The following is a 17368-nucleotide window of genomic DNA, read 5'->3' as shown; positions in this document are numbered from 1 at the left end:
GTGAAGGATGGAGTTGCGTGCCATTTTTTATAAAGGGGGCGTGGTCATTCCAAAGGGGGCGTGTCCTTGAGTGTAGTGTACAACACCATATACCACTTTTACACATTATGCAACAAAATAGAGGACCCTATTATACTTGCCGCTTACACATGATGCCAAAAAGAATGAGACAAAATTTCCATAATGCCACATAATCCATGTGGCATTATGGAAATTTTGTCTCATTCTTTTTGAGAAATTCAAAATTCAGATAAACCCACATGGATTAAGCCATAGTATAGATAATGATGTATAAATAGGGATATTGCGCGCCGTCGGCGAGCCAAAAATGTACACAGTAATGCCCATTACACATAATGTCACACACCGTAATACCAATTAAATATAATGTCACACACTGTAATGGCCATTACACATAATGCCAACAAAGTAATGCGCATAAAACACAATGCCATACGTTGTGATGCCCATTAAACATAATGCCAATACCAAAATGCCCATTAAACATAATAATGCCTATTACATATTATACCATTTAATTGCTGCTTACCTACATACTTATTGTCAGAGGAATATCACTTGTTGCCAGGGGTTACATGCTTCTTGCCAGGGGTTTTATTCTTGTTGCCATGCCATGGGATTGATATATTTTTTTTTGCCAGGGGGGAGCCAGGGTGCATGCTTGTGAAGGGTTCCATTTAAATAGCGCGCCAGCGCTACCCAAATCCACACTTCCGGGTAGTGCTGGCCGCACTCTTCTGTTCTGACAAACACTAGAGGTATAGCAGTACCTCTAGTGTCTGTTTCCTATAAGGCGGCAGTGGTGTAGCTAGGTGCCATGGTGCCCGGAGCAAGGGCATGTTTCTCGCCCCCCTCCCTTTCAATTTGTAGTAGGTGAGGCTCCTGCTCAGTTAAAAGTGGGCATGGACCAACATTATACCACACACCGTAATGCCCATTGCACATTTTAGTGAACTTTGTAATTCCAATTACACATAAGCCCACACATGATGTCCATTACATACTATATAACACACCGCAATGCCCATGACATACTATATAACACCGTAATCCCCATAACATACTATATAACACACTGTAATCCCCATAACATACTATATAACACACCGTAATGCCCATTACATGCTATATAACAAACCGTAATGCCCATTACATACTATATTACACACCGTAATGCCCGTCACATACAATATAACACACCGCAATTCCCATTACATACTATATAACACATAGTACTACCCATTACATACTATATAACACACCGTAATACCCATTACATACTATATAACACCATAATGCCCATTACATACTATATAAAACACCGTAATGCCCGTCACATACTATATAACACACCGCAATGCCCATGACATACTATATAACACACCGTAATGTCCATTACATACTATATAACACACCGTAATGTCCATCACATACTATATAACATACCGTAATGCCCATTACATACTATATAACACACCGTAATGCCCATTACATACTATATAACACAGTGTAATGCCCATTACATACTATATAACACACTGTAATGCCCATGACATACTATATAACACAGCGTAATGCCCATCACATACTATATAACACACCGTAATGCCCATCACATACTATATAACACACCGTAATGCCCATTACATACTATATAACACACCGTAATGCCCATTACATACTATATAACACACCATAATGCCCATTACATACTATATATCACACCATAATGCCCATTACACATTTGACACATAAGTGCCAAATTACCTACATGCTCGATGCCAAGGGGCTTCATGCTCGATGCCAAGGGGCTTCATGCTCGATGCCAAGGGGCTTCATGCTTGACTGAATCTGCTTGGGTACAGCAGGGTGGGAGGGTGCTTGCAGCAGGGTGGGTGCAGTAGGGTGGGAGGGTTGTGTTCACCCCCCCCACCTGTGCTGACAGCCAGCCACCCCCCCCCCCCCCCGCACCCAGCTCCGCTCGCCCGCATCTCCCCGCTCGCCCGCTCCACAGTGTGCCCGGCCGGGAGAGAAATGTGCTCCTATCCTATGTAAAATTCATATCTCCTGCTGGACCACTAGCCAATAGGCGCTTGCGGTCCAGCAGCCGCCAGTTGATTGGCTGCTGGACCGCAAGCGCCCATTGGCTAGCCGTCCAGCAGGAGAAGTGAATTTTATACAGTAGCACATCTCTCTCCCGGCCGGGCACAGCGGGGGAGCGGGGGAGCGGGCACAGTGGGGGAGCGGGCAGCAGAAAAAAAACCCATCTGAAATGACAGGGGGGACACGTGCCCGGGTGCCCCCCCCCTGAATCCACCAGTGCTGGGCGCCCAACTACCAGTCAACCTTATCACTGTAGACCTAGACATAATGTAGATGTACTGTAGATCTAAAATACCATAACCTTTAAAAAATTCTTGGATTGTGAAAGGACATTACTTATCAAAAGATTGAGGCGCTGATGACACTATTGTTGGTGGCAACAATTATTTTTAGTTAACATTTTTTTTTCATCTATATTCTGTACTGCATTCTCTTTTTGTCAGATTAGTTCATTATAACCAGAACAGTTTTTTTAGCCAATATTTTATCTTGACAAAATCATGTTAAATATATTTTTTTTTTAAATAGATGAGATTCAAGTCACACAGATTTGAATATACATGAGAGGCAATCTTCTAAAAACCTCCATCTCTAGAAAACCTAAAAGTGCGCACTAAAGTAATTGTTATTACAGCAGAATGAATCCTGTAGACACAAGCTAAGGAGTGGCAAAGAAAATCCTGCATAAGAACAGGCACTGTGGCCCTTATTTTAGTTCACTCCTCAAATGGGCAGAACCATGTGCACTGCAGGTGGGGCAGATGTAACTTGTGCAGATTTGTTTCTGTGCAGGGTAAATACTGACTGCTTTATTTCTACACTATAATATAGATCTTACTTTGAAGTAAAACTCCACCCAAATCTAATTCTCTCTGCACATGTTACATCTGCCCCACCTGCAGTGCACATGGTTTTGCCCATTTGAGAACAAATTTGCCTGTTCCAGGAGTTGACAGACCGAATGGGTGAATTAAGACTACAAACCATTCTTATTGTATAATTTGAAAGAGAAATAAGAATTTGTTTTAAAAAAAATGTTTTTGTCTACTGCTAAAAACCCATGTAATCTGTCATGGAATTTGCCTCTGTGAGTGAACCAGAATAAGGCCCAGTTTTCGATCAATCTACAAAGTGACGTGGTCAAAATGTCGACATGCACAAAAGGTCTAAATAAGTAATAGGTCAACATTGCAATGGTCGAGACATAAAATGGTTTTAGATTTTTTTCACTCAGATAACTTGTTCATACTTTATAATTTGCGAGGACTATAATTGGGAACTGTAAAGTATTGTTGACCTAGTCACTGTCAACCTAATAATCCACACCCACAGAACACACATTATGTGCCTTTAAAGTCAGATAAATTGGCCAATTTGGTTTAATTGTCTCCAATTGTATTGTACGCATTTTTACATTCTTATAAAGGTTGCACGTTATATGAACTTCAGTAATGGCTATATGATTTAAAGATACAGTTATAAAACCATTATTCTTAGATTATATTTGCGACTGAACATATTAAAGATCTCTTTTATGTGCTCAGTATACAAACTGTGTATTACAAAAATTATGCATTATTTGGATAAAGGTGATTTGTGTACTTATTTTGTTCCTTATTTAGATAGGAAGCATCTAGTAACCATGTGGAAATGATCAAACCATGTGACTATTAAATATTTTTGGTACACAATTCTTACATTAAAACTGTAGATGAAGTATGCAATATCTAACCAGCTTGTTCAGGTCTATAGGAGGGCATACATATGGTTGGACAAACTCTCTCTTCAGTGGACAAAGACCAGAGGAGGATACCAATGAGACGTCATGTTCTTGTGATGACCTGTCCCTTCACCATATGATTATTGACCTTTAATGCGCAGTTTGTTTACAGTTGAGAGATGTCACAGCCTTTTTTTATTGGGAAATGTATAATGTTGTTCACCTCTGGCTCTGAAGGTTATGAATCACTTTTGTGTTTTTGAACCACAACGATCATATTGAAATAGGGTTTTTTAGTGGATTAGTGCTTCACCTCAAACTCATATGGAGCAGGTGTTACAATATAAGCACTCACAGAGGTGCAGCGGTGATTGAGACACACAGCACAGAAATGTATTGGACATTCATTAGTAGTGAATGGGACATAATATCTCAGACTAATAAAAACTGCCCATCTAATGAAAGTGTTATGGTAATGTAGTGGGTGTGTTGCTGAACTGGTGCATACCCAAACCCTTAATCACTGACAGTGGAAGCCATAGTCAGATGAGAAATCTGCACCAACCTCCGGGATGTTGAAAGTGTTGATGATGCGAGCGATGGTGCCATCTAAAAATGCACCAACTGGTATTAAAGCATCCTCAATGTGGGTGATCTGTCAAAGTGGGCATCTCAGTTCTTCACATTCAGACACATAGTTAAGGTATAGTGGGTAGACAATGTCTGGGTCGACAATCACTAGTTCGACCACTACTGGTCAACAGCGACTAGGTCGACACCTGAAAATGGTCAACATACCATAGGTCAATATTGCCAGAAGGTTGACACAAGCTTAAGGTCAAAATGGACATGGTCAACACTCACAAGAGTGACACGAGATTTTAAATTTTTTGGTGTAATGGGATTCCCCCTCTGTCACCACTGTTCTGCATCCTTTCTACCTGTCCCTCCTCTGCCTGCCTGTCTGTACCTCTGCATCTGGGTTACCTTTGTCCCTGTCGGCAAGGAAAATGTCCCTCCCAAAAGGGCCACCTACTCTTCTAGCATCTAAAATACTGTAACTACCTTCTATGATGCATCAGCCATCTAGGGAGAGACATTTTCATTGTTGGCAGTTACGACGAGACTCCAGTGGCAGTAGAGGACAGAGGCGGAATACATGGGGAATCTCTGACCCTGGCAGCCGTATGGGAGGGGGGGGGATGTTCCATGTTACTAGTAGTTTACGAAAAAGCTATTTTTATTTTGTTTATCTACAGTTTTAATCAAAAGTACATACTGTAAATAACTCTGTTAATAAGAAACTATCAGAGCTGGGCAATAAATATGTAATTATTTGACTATATCATAAATAGAGAACAAAAATAAGACTTCTAAATGTTCTTAACTTTATCCAATAAACTAATTTGCATGTCTTCTATACACAAGGGAAAATCATAATGTTATAATTGTGCCTTCACAGTATTTTATTCTGACATTGTTCACTTTTGCTGCTTTTTTAAGTATGAAATGCAATAAGTAAAGGACCAACTGTAAGGGAAATTAATTACATGGAATAGAAAATCTGAAAAACATATTGAACTCTTTATTTTTTTTTATCTCTTTTCATCTGGAGATGCTTGGCAGTTAAAGGTTTATTTTAACAGTGAACTAACAACAGTTATTCTAATAAATCACAATGCTGGAGCTTCAAATCTCAGTCTTTGTAAAGCAAATTTAACAATACATATGAAACATATATATGCTAACTAAACACAATGTATGTAATCATTGAATTAATTATACACAGAACACAGTGGCAGCGGTATAGCCAGAATGTTAACATTTTAAAGGGGTCTTTGTCCTACTGCTTTTATCGAGAGACCCTCTCCTTGTCATACTGTATTACTGCCAGTATACATTATGTACTTCCTTTACTGGCTGCACATAAAATGGCAAATCATTTTTAAGTTTAACTTACTGAGTTTCAAAGACCAAGGCCCAAGGTACCTGAAGCAGCTTCTGATTCCATACTGTCCCACATACTGGTTTCAATATGCATGGCAGTTTAGTGACACCCAGACTGTTAAAAGCTGTTGTGACAAACCGTAAACCTCAACATTTCAAATCATACTCCAACTCCCCGCTCTGAGACAGAAAATTTAATAAACATCCCCAATCCCCCCCCCCCCTCAATGGAGCCCAAACACACCCCACAAACTGTTATACCACCAGATAGCACCCACTCCTGTCCCTTTAACAGATGTCACAATGGATATAGATGGGCGCCCTCCTTCGATCAGTATTTGCAGTATCAAGTGCTCTGCTCTGAGAACTGGCAAATGTTATGTGTGTGGGATATAGGAGTGGGACACGGCCACCACTCTGGGCAGGGCCAAGTAATAAAATTAAGTGACTGGCTTATAAGTGGCCTCACAGGTGCATCAGGGAATCTTCCCTGTAAGGTCTATGGCCGCCCCTGGTCCCCAGTTCATAGTGCTGAGTGCTGCCCTCAGTTCACATTATGTGTATAATGTACCCACAATATTGTGACTCAATACAGTTCCCCAGTTCATATTATTTAACATTATAATAGTTCTAGTTCATTTTATACCACATTACAATGAGCAGGTCCAGAGGTATAACTAGATATATTGTATGCCACAAGGCAAATGTTTGTATGGATCATTTTATACCACCCAATATTAATACATGGATATAACACATGTAACTTTGGACAGGGAAGGGATCCGCCCAACTCTGGACCCCAAGATGCTGCGCCCCTTGCACCTATGGTAGCTATGCCCTGTTTAAAATCACATTAACTTTTAGCAGAGAAGGTGGGCCCTCTCAGCTCAGGATTCCATAGATGCTGCACTCCCTGCATCTGTGGTAGCTACACCATATAATCACATGTAACTGTGACAGGGAGTGTGGACTCCACTCAGCTCTGGGCCCCATAGCAGCTGCAGTCCCTACACCTATAGTAGATATGCCTCTATATATAATATAACACATGTACTGTCATTTTGACAGGGAGATGGGCCCCTCTCAGCTAAAGTAAAGTTCCTAGTACCAGGCCTTACACATGCATACTATAGGGATTAGCAGAAATGTGCAGATGTGAATTATGCAACAGATGCTAAATTGGACACAGCAGCACACATCTCTGAATCATCCCCTATGTCTGTATTTCATTAAATAATATTAAACACCCTCTAAAAATTTGTGTTACATTTAAACCTATCAAATCCCATAACGTACTAAGAGCAAGGTGGAACTCTTTACAGTTACCTTTTCCTTGCAGTCACTTCTAAATGTTGCTGCTCTGATATGTGTAATAGATAAGAAGGGTAGAGTGTGATGCTGCATACAATTGTAATGAGCAAATGTTAAATGACTTTTGAATTGTAGATACAGCAAGTGCATGCACTATATCTAAACCAATGACTACCGATAGCAACACAATAAGCACACATATCGATTGTGTTTGTTAAACATGAAATCACTGTCATTTGAACAAAAAAGGCTGTACTTTAAGATCAGTTAATCAATTGTCAAGTGTGAAATTGGGAGTTATACTGAAAGTCTATATAGCTGAGTGAGGGAAATTGAATGTCAGTATGTCAGATGATGGAAAGAGAAAAAGAGTCCTGTTGCGTTTTATGAAAGAGCGGAAGGGAAAGAATGCATCTGTTGATATCCTTGTATAGCGGACTTGTGAGAAAGAGAGAGTAGGTGTTTTCTATAACAAGAATCTTTTCACAATGGCTGTTATGACAAGAGCACAAAATGGATGGATGAATTAAAGGCTGAATTATTTGTACAAGTTAAGTGTGAATGTGATGGATGTGTGTGAAGAGATAAAGGCTGCTCGGAAGGAGGTAAGAATGGCAAAGGGTGTGATACTACGCAAAGTGTGAAAGTGCAGAGGATGAAGTGGGATGAAAGGTGTACCAGATGTAAAAGGAGATAGATTTCCTTATTCTATGGGGAAGTGAACTACACACTGATTATGAATGTGTTTTACACAAGATAATTTCTATAGAAAATAAAATAACATTCATTTAATGTTATGCTTGCTTTGGTGAATTGGGCTGTGGTTGGGTGACTCAGTCTTTGGCCCTAGCAGTTTGTTTGGATGAGTAGAAAAGGGTGAATCACAGCACTGTTTATGAGGAAGAATTAATATGCAAGGAGAGGTTAGATAAGATAAAATATTTATTCACATAAAACAGAAAAATCGCATAAAACCTCAGTTTGTCTAATCCTAATGGATTTGGCAGTAAAGTAAAGCAATGTTATCTAGTCTGGACAGTAGATGGACCGAAAAACAGTCTAAAGCAACCTCAATATTGGACAATGATAGGTGGTATGGTACAGTCCTATTTCAGCAATCTTAACACTTACTTTAGGAATCTCACATATATATATATATAGGCTCTTTGCATAGGTGACTATCCAGGAATTAAGTTCTTGAAGCTGTTCAAATATCTTTGAAGTGGTCCTAAGGTCTGGTTCAGGTCCCATAGGTGCTGTTGGTGTTGCACAGTTCTGTGGTCCAGAACAAAGTGGCGATGGTCCAGTAGATAGCACAATTGCTCACTTTGAAAAAGCTGGCACCCCCAGTAATGCCCATCAGGTGGACTCCTCAGTAAGAAATTCCTATTGGCCCATTGCCATTATCTTCTGGACCACAGAACTCTGCAATACCAACAGTACCTATTGGAGTCAGGACCAATTCAAAGCCATTTAAACAGCTCCAAGCACTTAATTTTTGAAGCTGTTCAAGGAAGGATGCATGGAGCGGTTTAGATAACAAATACATAGGTACAAAATACATATGGATGGATGCAATGCCAGTGGTTACAACACAACAGCGACATCCTGATAGGGAAAATCCTGAAAGGGTTCAAGTAATTATACTTACCTTCTCCCTGACCCCTAACCCTTATGCCACCCTTACTGCAGCTTAACCGTAAACCCCTCTGCAGCCTATCCCTAACCTCCTAGTGCATCACCCTAAACTTTCTACCCCACACCTCTAACTCTAAACCACCAGAACCATAACCCACCATAGCCCACCCTCTAGTGCTTAAACCTAACACTCCTTACCATGCAGCCTAACCTATACTTGCCTTGGCATACTTACTGTTAGGATGCTGGCAGTTGAGATCCCAGCATAAGAATCTCCAGTGATTAGTCAGTATTCCAGAGCTAGTCTTCTGTCTGCGAATCAGGATTGCGATGTCTGTATTTTGACTGCTAACTGCATTGTACACTTGAGACTGCTGCCATTGCAGGCAGCTGCTGTGTTCAGAAGACTGATGTCTGATAAAAGTGTACTGTGCAATGCATCTCATCAAGCATTGTCCAAGCCTCCTTGTGATTTATCTGTGACTATGGGTGAGATGTACTAAGCCTTGAAAAATGAACAAATGGAGAGTGAGAAATCACCAACCAATCAGCTACTTCCTGTCATTTCTCAAACACAGCCTGTGACATGACAGTTACGAGCTGATTGGCCGGTGGTTTATCACTGTTCATTTTATCACTTTTCAAACTTAGTACATCTGTATTTTAATACCAACTGCTTTGCAACAAAATTTCTGAAAAACTCTGACGTGGTAGGTAGAATACGATTAGTTACTGGTTGCAACATGCTAATTTCCGAATAAGTAAGGAATTCTGGAAATTACACCATACAGTAAATGCCATATGACACAAAAAGAATAGTTATATAATTATACATCTTCTTCTCAGCTTGCTTTCGTACACAGTTTCACTAAAGATGTGTACACAATGAGAATTATACCTGCAGAATTTTTTAACCCTTTGAGTGAATTTGTCAAAATTGGAGTGAAAATTGGCAAGCAAGCATTTTTATACATTATAATAACCTGTTTACCTTATATAGGAAATAGAATCTTTTTTACACCTTTTTTATTTGAAATTATATAACAAATGTAAGTGACACTGTCATTTGTAGCTGATGTTTTGCGCATTTCTCACAGAGATGTTGGCATTTTTAGCAGATATTTTACGCATCTCTCAGAGATATTGACACTTAAAGGCATGGGTCCTCAAACTGCGGCCCTCCAGATGTTGTGAAACTACAAATCCCAGCATGCCTTGCCACAGTTTTAACACTCCCTTATAGCAAAACTGTGGCAAGGCATGCTGGGATTTGTAGTTTCACAACATCTGGAGGGCCGCAGTTTGAGGACCCATGCAAAGGGTTAAATGTCATTTTATTAGTATCTAACACTGCATGTGCATTTTGTTATAAAAACAAATATAATTATTGAGGCTCCTAAGTGAACTCATTTTGCATTTACATTTTGGGGCTAATCTGAACACAATGCTCATTTGATATGATTTGTGGAAATACTGATTGCAAACTTTGTATTCTGTATGTTAGATGCTTTTGCTTTTTGTAATTTCTTGGATTTAGCTTCAGATAAAAATACATTTTGCTTTTACATTAGAAATTCAGTTACAATACATTTGACAAAATATAATTACACATAAAATCATTGTAACATAGTTAAAAGATAATTATGATAAAATGTGGAGTTCATCAAGTTCAGTCTTTCCTACAGTAACTACTGTCAAATATCCAAAGAAAGACAAAAGAAATCTCCAGTTAGGGAGCAGACAATGTAACTAACAGTTGACTAATACCATATTCCAAAATTAATTGCATTAGGAAAGGAAGGCTGACTTTCTGTAATAACTCTCTAAAGGACACATTTTCCCAAAGATATATATGGGATAGCCCCCACCCCCCCCCCCAAATATTAGGCATCACTGGCAATCGCCAGATTCCCTGAGCTGGTGCAGGCTGGCGGTCAGGTGCTCCATCTTACAGGGATGCGTGAGCGGCTCACATGCATGCTTGTCCCTGTCAGCACAGCGGCGGGGATTGGTTTCCCTGCCTGTCTTCACTTCAGGGAGACAGCCAGGGATTGGCTAGATCTGGAAGCAGCTGGGGCGGGCTGCGGGGGAGCTGTTGAGTGCGGCTGGTGGGAGCTGGCGAATGGTGATTCTATCGCTAGTAGCAGCTCCAATAGGAGCTGCTCCATCTGTACATCATTAATCAGATATTAATATTTAATATCTTCTAAAAGGTGCTAAGAAAATAAGAAGTAGAGTCTGATCCCATCTTCAATAGAGCTCCAATCTTAGTAAATGTACCCTTAAGAGAGAATTGAATTATGTATATTTTAACAATGTAATAATAAAAAACTTATTATAAAACCAAAAGTGCCCAAAGAGAGTCTTCTTTCTTCTTCCTCTGTTCAAGCTTACAACCATAAGACACTCGGGAGCACCACTAAACAAGTGATAAAAAATGGGATCTAACCCAGAAGAAATGCCTCTATAATGGTTATATACATAGAGTGATACTGCTAAGGTCAGATCTGTGGTGAATCTAACTAAACCTTTGGTCTTTCCAAAATGTGGTCTAACTAGTGATTTATAGAATGTCTAAATTAATTTGATCAGGGTGCAACTACCCTGCATGCATTGGATGCTTAGCTTATTCAGTTTAGATCACAGAAATATTATAATATATACCAGTTTATTGCATATTTAGCCATTTTTTTAGCTAGGTTTTAATTCTGAACATGGAATATCATGGAGACTTTGAAATTAGACTTTGTTTAATTATACTAATACTTTTTTTTTGTTTTCCATTGATTCATGTAGCAGCTTTTATTGTTTTTCTATTTTGATCCATCGTGTTTTCCCTCCAGTACAGTATGTGTTCTGTCTTTTTCAGACACTTTTAAATTTAGGCAGCATTAAAACCTACATCTGTGTCAGGATTCTGCCATTGGCTATATGTTTGATAGATGAGGAAAAAATTTAAGCACAGCTTGATTTGATCAATGTGTAACTCCAGTTGGCATTTGAAATTGTGTTATGATCTGCAAAGTGTTTCATCTAACTAAATACTATTTAGCAACTTGCAGTATATTCATTATTATTCTGATAAAACTTTAGATATTCAGTATTATACATATATTTTATAGCTTTTTTATATTATTTATTTGTAACATTTTATTGGACTTTGTAAAAATATGATAATGATGCTTTACATATTGTAATTTACCTCAGTATGAGAAAACTTTTTTGGCAATTAATTGATCACGCCACGAATGAGATTTCGTTCCCGCCAAACTTCTGTCAAAAGCAACTGAATATTCAAGCCGTTGTCGAAAAGGTATTTCCAAATCTAACAACCAACTGCAAAAATCCAAAGTCATCTGGCTATAGATAATTAGTGCTTCCTGTGCAAAACCGGGGCAGGTCGCTAGTATGTAATAAATTTGGTGGTTATGTTTATCACCATAGGCATGATTTATAAATAATCAGTCACTTTGATTAGGAACATGTTTATGAAAGGTGTGGCCAAATTTAATAGCCTCCAAGTTCGACGGCCGGACAAACTCATTGGTTTTTATAAAGAGGCATGGTTTTACCTTGAAAATGATTAACCCATTAAAAAAACTCAGAGCTCGGCCAGAATCCCCCATGGTGGCCGAACTAGGAGGCTATTACATTTCGCCAGTAATCTAACAAAGTGGAGCCTTCATTGTTGTCAGTGTATTTCTCTGTTTATTGGTTATAAATAGTGAGCTTTGGTGCCAGTGTATGTCTCTAGTTGTTGGCTAAAAATTGTAATCTCTCTCTTTGATAGATTTATTTTAATGAAATCCTGTGCTTATGGCACAAAGGGCCTGATTCAAGTTTTCTAAGTAAAGCAAAAAAGCAAGCAACTGGGAAAAACTATGCTGCACTGCAACTGAGGCTTATGTAACATGATCAGAGATAGTTTGATTTGAATGAGTCATTTTGTTTCTGTGCAGGGTAAATACTGGCTGCTTTTTTCTTACACTGCAATTTAGATTTCAGTTTGACCTCACCCGACTGATATCTAACTCTCTGCATATGTTACATCTGCCTCAAATGTAGTGCTGCATGGTTTTGCCCAGCTGTTTGCTTTTTTCTTTACTTACAAACATGAAACCCTTAGCAACAAGACATTAGAACATGGAACTAACACCAAATATAAATGAACTATTTCATGGAGGTTAGCTGTTTCATTAAATGGGGATCATTGGATGCTGTTACAGGTATTAATATTTACATAGTAACAATACCAGTATATATTTTATAGCATTGTTCTACATATGAAAAAAAGTAGATAAGAACTTCTGCCACTAAGATTATTGTGTCATTTACAGTATTTCTCAACCATGGGCTTACTCACAGACCAGCAACCATGCTACTTTGGGTTTTTATAGTAACTGGACCACAATGAGTGATTTAAAGTCACCTGTTCATTCCCCCTCCCCTTACTGGTATGTATGTTGTTGCATCGTGTGTCTGGAAGTCTCACATGTATACTGTATATGTTCCTCATCTACTTACAGACAGGTACTTAACTTGCACTTGCCAGCCCTCAATATGTCTCTTCAAACACAAGGGACTGCAAGGGTGAGATGTTTAGGACTGTAATACCTGACCATAATGTTACTGTAAGTCTCATGCAACAGCAACACTAGCATACACTGTCTATTATTATGCATGTAGATGCTGTAAAAAGCATGGTGGCTGATGCTGAGCAGAATATATACATGTTTGTGAAGCACAGGGACATTTCAATCACATTTACACTGAAGAGGTGTAATTGGGCTGTACAGAGCCCTTTCTAAGCAGTGAAGACATGTCTGCACAATTGCCTGCCGCTGCCCACTGTCTGCGGCCATGGCAGAGATGACAAATCCCCCTACTTATTTAATTGACTATACACAGAGCCGGCTATTGGCTACTGTGTACAGGATGGGCGGGCGTATGGGCGGGCGTATGGGCATGCTAGGGCGGTCTGGGATGCGTTGGAGCCAAGGGAAATAGCAGTGTCTGCTGGTCTCTCTTCCTCTATCCTGCTTCAGCTTCTCCTTTCACATGCTGGGGAAATATGGAGAGGAGCCCGGGGGCGCCAAAAACTTTTTGGCAGGGTGGAGCAAAATTTATAGTTACGCCACTGACATAAGGGTTCATCAAATAAAACATTGATGGGCCTTTGCAAGGTAAAAGAGAAGTATATACTGTACCTTTGTGAGAAAAAAGAACTCTATAGCTAAAAGATAGGAACAAATAATTAGGAAATGAAAGAGTTGCAGGTCAAGAGTTGCAGGTCAAGGCTAAGACAAAACGACGGCCAGTTGGGTTAAAAAGTGAAAACAATTATTAAAAATCTTTAAAATGATAAATAATTGACAGTCTCAGATGAATATATAAGGTGGAATAAGAGGGAGTAGCAAAATGGATTTTTTTTTTTTGCAAATATAAGGTTCTTTAGCATAGATGAGCTCAGAGTATGTTTAAGAAACAAACTTAAAATTAATTTGATAAACAATAAGAAGATTATGTCTGCTAATTGCCATAAACTTTGTTTTCATAAGTATGTTGGGCATTTTATTTTATTTTGCTGGAGTAATGATCATTAGTTCCTCTATCAATAATGTTTTTATACCCATGTAATAAAAGGCAATGTGTTACCGTATTTATCGGCGTATAACACGCACTTTTTCCCCCCTGAAAATAGGGGGCAAATGATGTATGCGTGTTATACGCCGATATAATGTTAAGAAGCCATGTTTTTACCATATACACCGCCGATAGCAGCGTGGATCAGTAGCAGCGAGCGTGTGGAGTGTGAGCCTGTGAGGCAATCAGTAGGCAACGGCAAGCCGCGCCTTCCTCACGTCTAATTCTCGCGGCCGTCGGAGCGTAACCACGGCAACGCTCTGCACTGCGAGAGTTCGCTGTCTGAGGTAGGAGAACTTGTACCCGTCAGGTACAAGTTTACTTTATGTGCTGAAAATATTCTAAAATTATTTCTATAATATATATATATTTAACAAAGTGCTAGTGTATTACATAGATGTTGTGCAGCAGTGTGCACAGATTTAAAGGAGACCAGAATGGCAAAATAAATCTGCTGGGGGGGGGGGGGCCAAAGAAATACTGACGTTTGGGAAATGCCTCACTACTTATGATTGGCGTTGTACAGAATGTAAATTTACACCCGTTGCAACAGTTGCTTTTACTGTCCTTTTACATTATTTACCTTATAAGTGGTAATAATATTAATAAAAAAAAAGTTCTGAGCTACCCTTATTTTTTTCCTGAAATTTCCCTCTTAAAATGAAGATGCGTGTTATACGCCTGTGCGTGTTATACGCTGATAAATACGGTAATCTGAATTTGATTACTTTACTCACAATATTTCAATCATGATTTTTGATATTTACATTTTGTTAAATGCATCATTTATTTATTGTTGTTGTTTTTATTATTATTATCATCACTATTTTTTTTTTGTTACAAATATTAATATACATATACAGTATATGCAAAATGATAATTTTTTCATGACGAATACTTTAGCAAGTATAACGCTCAGACTATACTTCACAAAGCTCTGCCTAGATAAAGTAGGATAAATGGTTTCAAGATGAAAAGTATACTTAAACATTTTATGAGTACAATACAGCTTTCAGAGACAGGTTGGAAATTGTTGTTAGCATAAAGAAAATCCCAGAGGTTCCTGGGTAAGATAGCAAGTGGGCATCTCTTCCTGTGCACTGATGGAGCTATGCCAGATCAAGATGACACTTAAGGTTTTTTTTCTATATACATATTATACTTGCTATCTTTTGAAAAAAACATTTCAGAGAGACTCTGAAAATAACACCTATGAGTGCGACATTAAAGTGCTCTACTTGAGCATTTCTGCATTGTTGCTCAGTGAGATCTAATGTTGACAATAACACACTTATAATTTTCAAGGCTTGTTCATGTATTGTCTTCTACTCACATGAGGATTAAGTGGCCATGAGAGACTTTATATAGCCTTAGGAATAACTGGATCTTATAACCAATTTAGGAAAAAACAATCACTGGTGATCTTTTGTGAACGGTTATGTCTCTGATTTATTTTTTCCATGTCTATACATAATGGGGGGAAGGTGCAATCATGAAGTAAGGGAGTTTCCTGCTATTCAAGGAAGTCTCTCTGAAATTCAAGGACAGTTGTCACATACAGTATGATACATATCGCTATTGTTTATAACAAGTTGTAAAAAAATAACTATGATAGCAATTCATAATGTTCTTTATTCAGGTTTATTTGCAAGCGCATATTCGTTCGCATGGGGGCGATGTTTTTTGAATGTGCATTTCTGTACATGTGCATGCACTTGGTGTGTACGCCACGGTGTACAGACTGTTCGTCGGGTTCATGCACCCAACCTTGCGGCTGCTCGGCGGGGGTGGTGGGGTGGACCATTAGCATATGGGAACGCAGTGTTTCATGGGCATTCTCATGCTAATATGGCTGTGACGGACATGCGGGGGGTAGCCAGCTGACAACACCAGATGTCAGCTGCCTGTCCACTTCCCCCCGAGCGTACATGCATATGTATGGTTGCTCAGAGCAACCTTACATGTGCGTGCACCTTCCACATCTTTCAATGGCCGGCGGCCTTCGAAAAATGTGGGAGGGTCCCAGTTGCATTTCTGTAAAACATCCATTCGCAGCCAGTGCTAACATACGCGCCTTGCGAATGGTGGGCCGGCGTACCACCATTCCCAAGGCGGGATCTGGTTCACTCGCATGGATGAAAATTCGCATCCGAGCGTATGAACCAGAATAACCGCCAATGTGTTCTTGATATTTAACAAATGATGTTCTTGTTTTGTGAGCTACACTTTCTAAATGGTATACAGTCATTAGGTCGACCCATATTAGGCCAACATGCATGGAGTTGACCACTGAAAGTCTACATGGCTTAGGTCGACACATGAAATAGTTTGACATGGCTAAGGTCGACAGAGTTGGAAGGTTGACATTCTTTATTAGAAGTTGGAACTGTGGCCTCATACATGAATATCCAGTCCTCTTAAGTACATTTTTAATTCTTTATAATAAACCTGTGTATACTTGTGTCTATCATGTAACCATCAACTCAGCGCTGGCAACCATTTTTATTTATGTTGCAAAAAAACACATTCATTTTTTTATGGGATTGCTGCTTTAATATTGATTATGAAATACTTAAACTACAGTAGTGCTTGGAGACACCAAATGGTGAGAAATGGAATTGCAGACGCTTATTCAACACTTACTCTATGTTCTCCAGCATGGAATAATGACAAACACCAAAATAAAACCAGTTCAATTTTAAAAACATGTTGCTGCTCTGATAAATAGTTTACATGCTATTAACTTGGCTTTGCTATAATCACAAATTTCCCCTTGATTTTCAGTACCTTAATCTCTTCACTTGCAACCTCTATCTCTATATTTCATGTAATATATCTCTATACCAATCTCTATACCTTATGTAATAATAAGTTATTTTTCACAGCAATGCATTCTAAAAAAAGAATCTCATTAAAATGTCATTTCATGTAGGCAGCAGACCCTTGGAGAAAACATGGAAGTACTACATGAAAGAGAGGATGTAT

General features: G+C 39.0%; 1 protein-coding gene across 3 annotated transcripts in view; it reads right to left on the bottom strand.

Annotated features, from left to right (window-relative positions):
- The window catches only part of LOC146057392 (gamma-aminobutyric acid receptor subunit gamma-3), a 487036-nt gene that overhangs the window by 141933 nt on the left and 327735 nt on the right, over positions 1-17368 (bottom strand). The window lies entirely within an intron of this gene.

Source organism: Crinia signifera, chromosome 2 (assembly GCF_055691185.1).
Source record: "Crinia signifera chromosome 2, ASM5569118v1, whole genome shotgun sequence".
NCBI lineage: Eukaryota > Metazoa > Chordata > Amphibia > Anura > Myobatrachidae > Crinia > Crinia signifera.
Note: the sequence above shows the minus strand (reverse complement) of the source record. Positions and strands in the feature narration are given on the sequence as shown.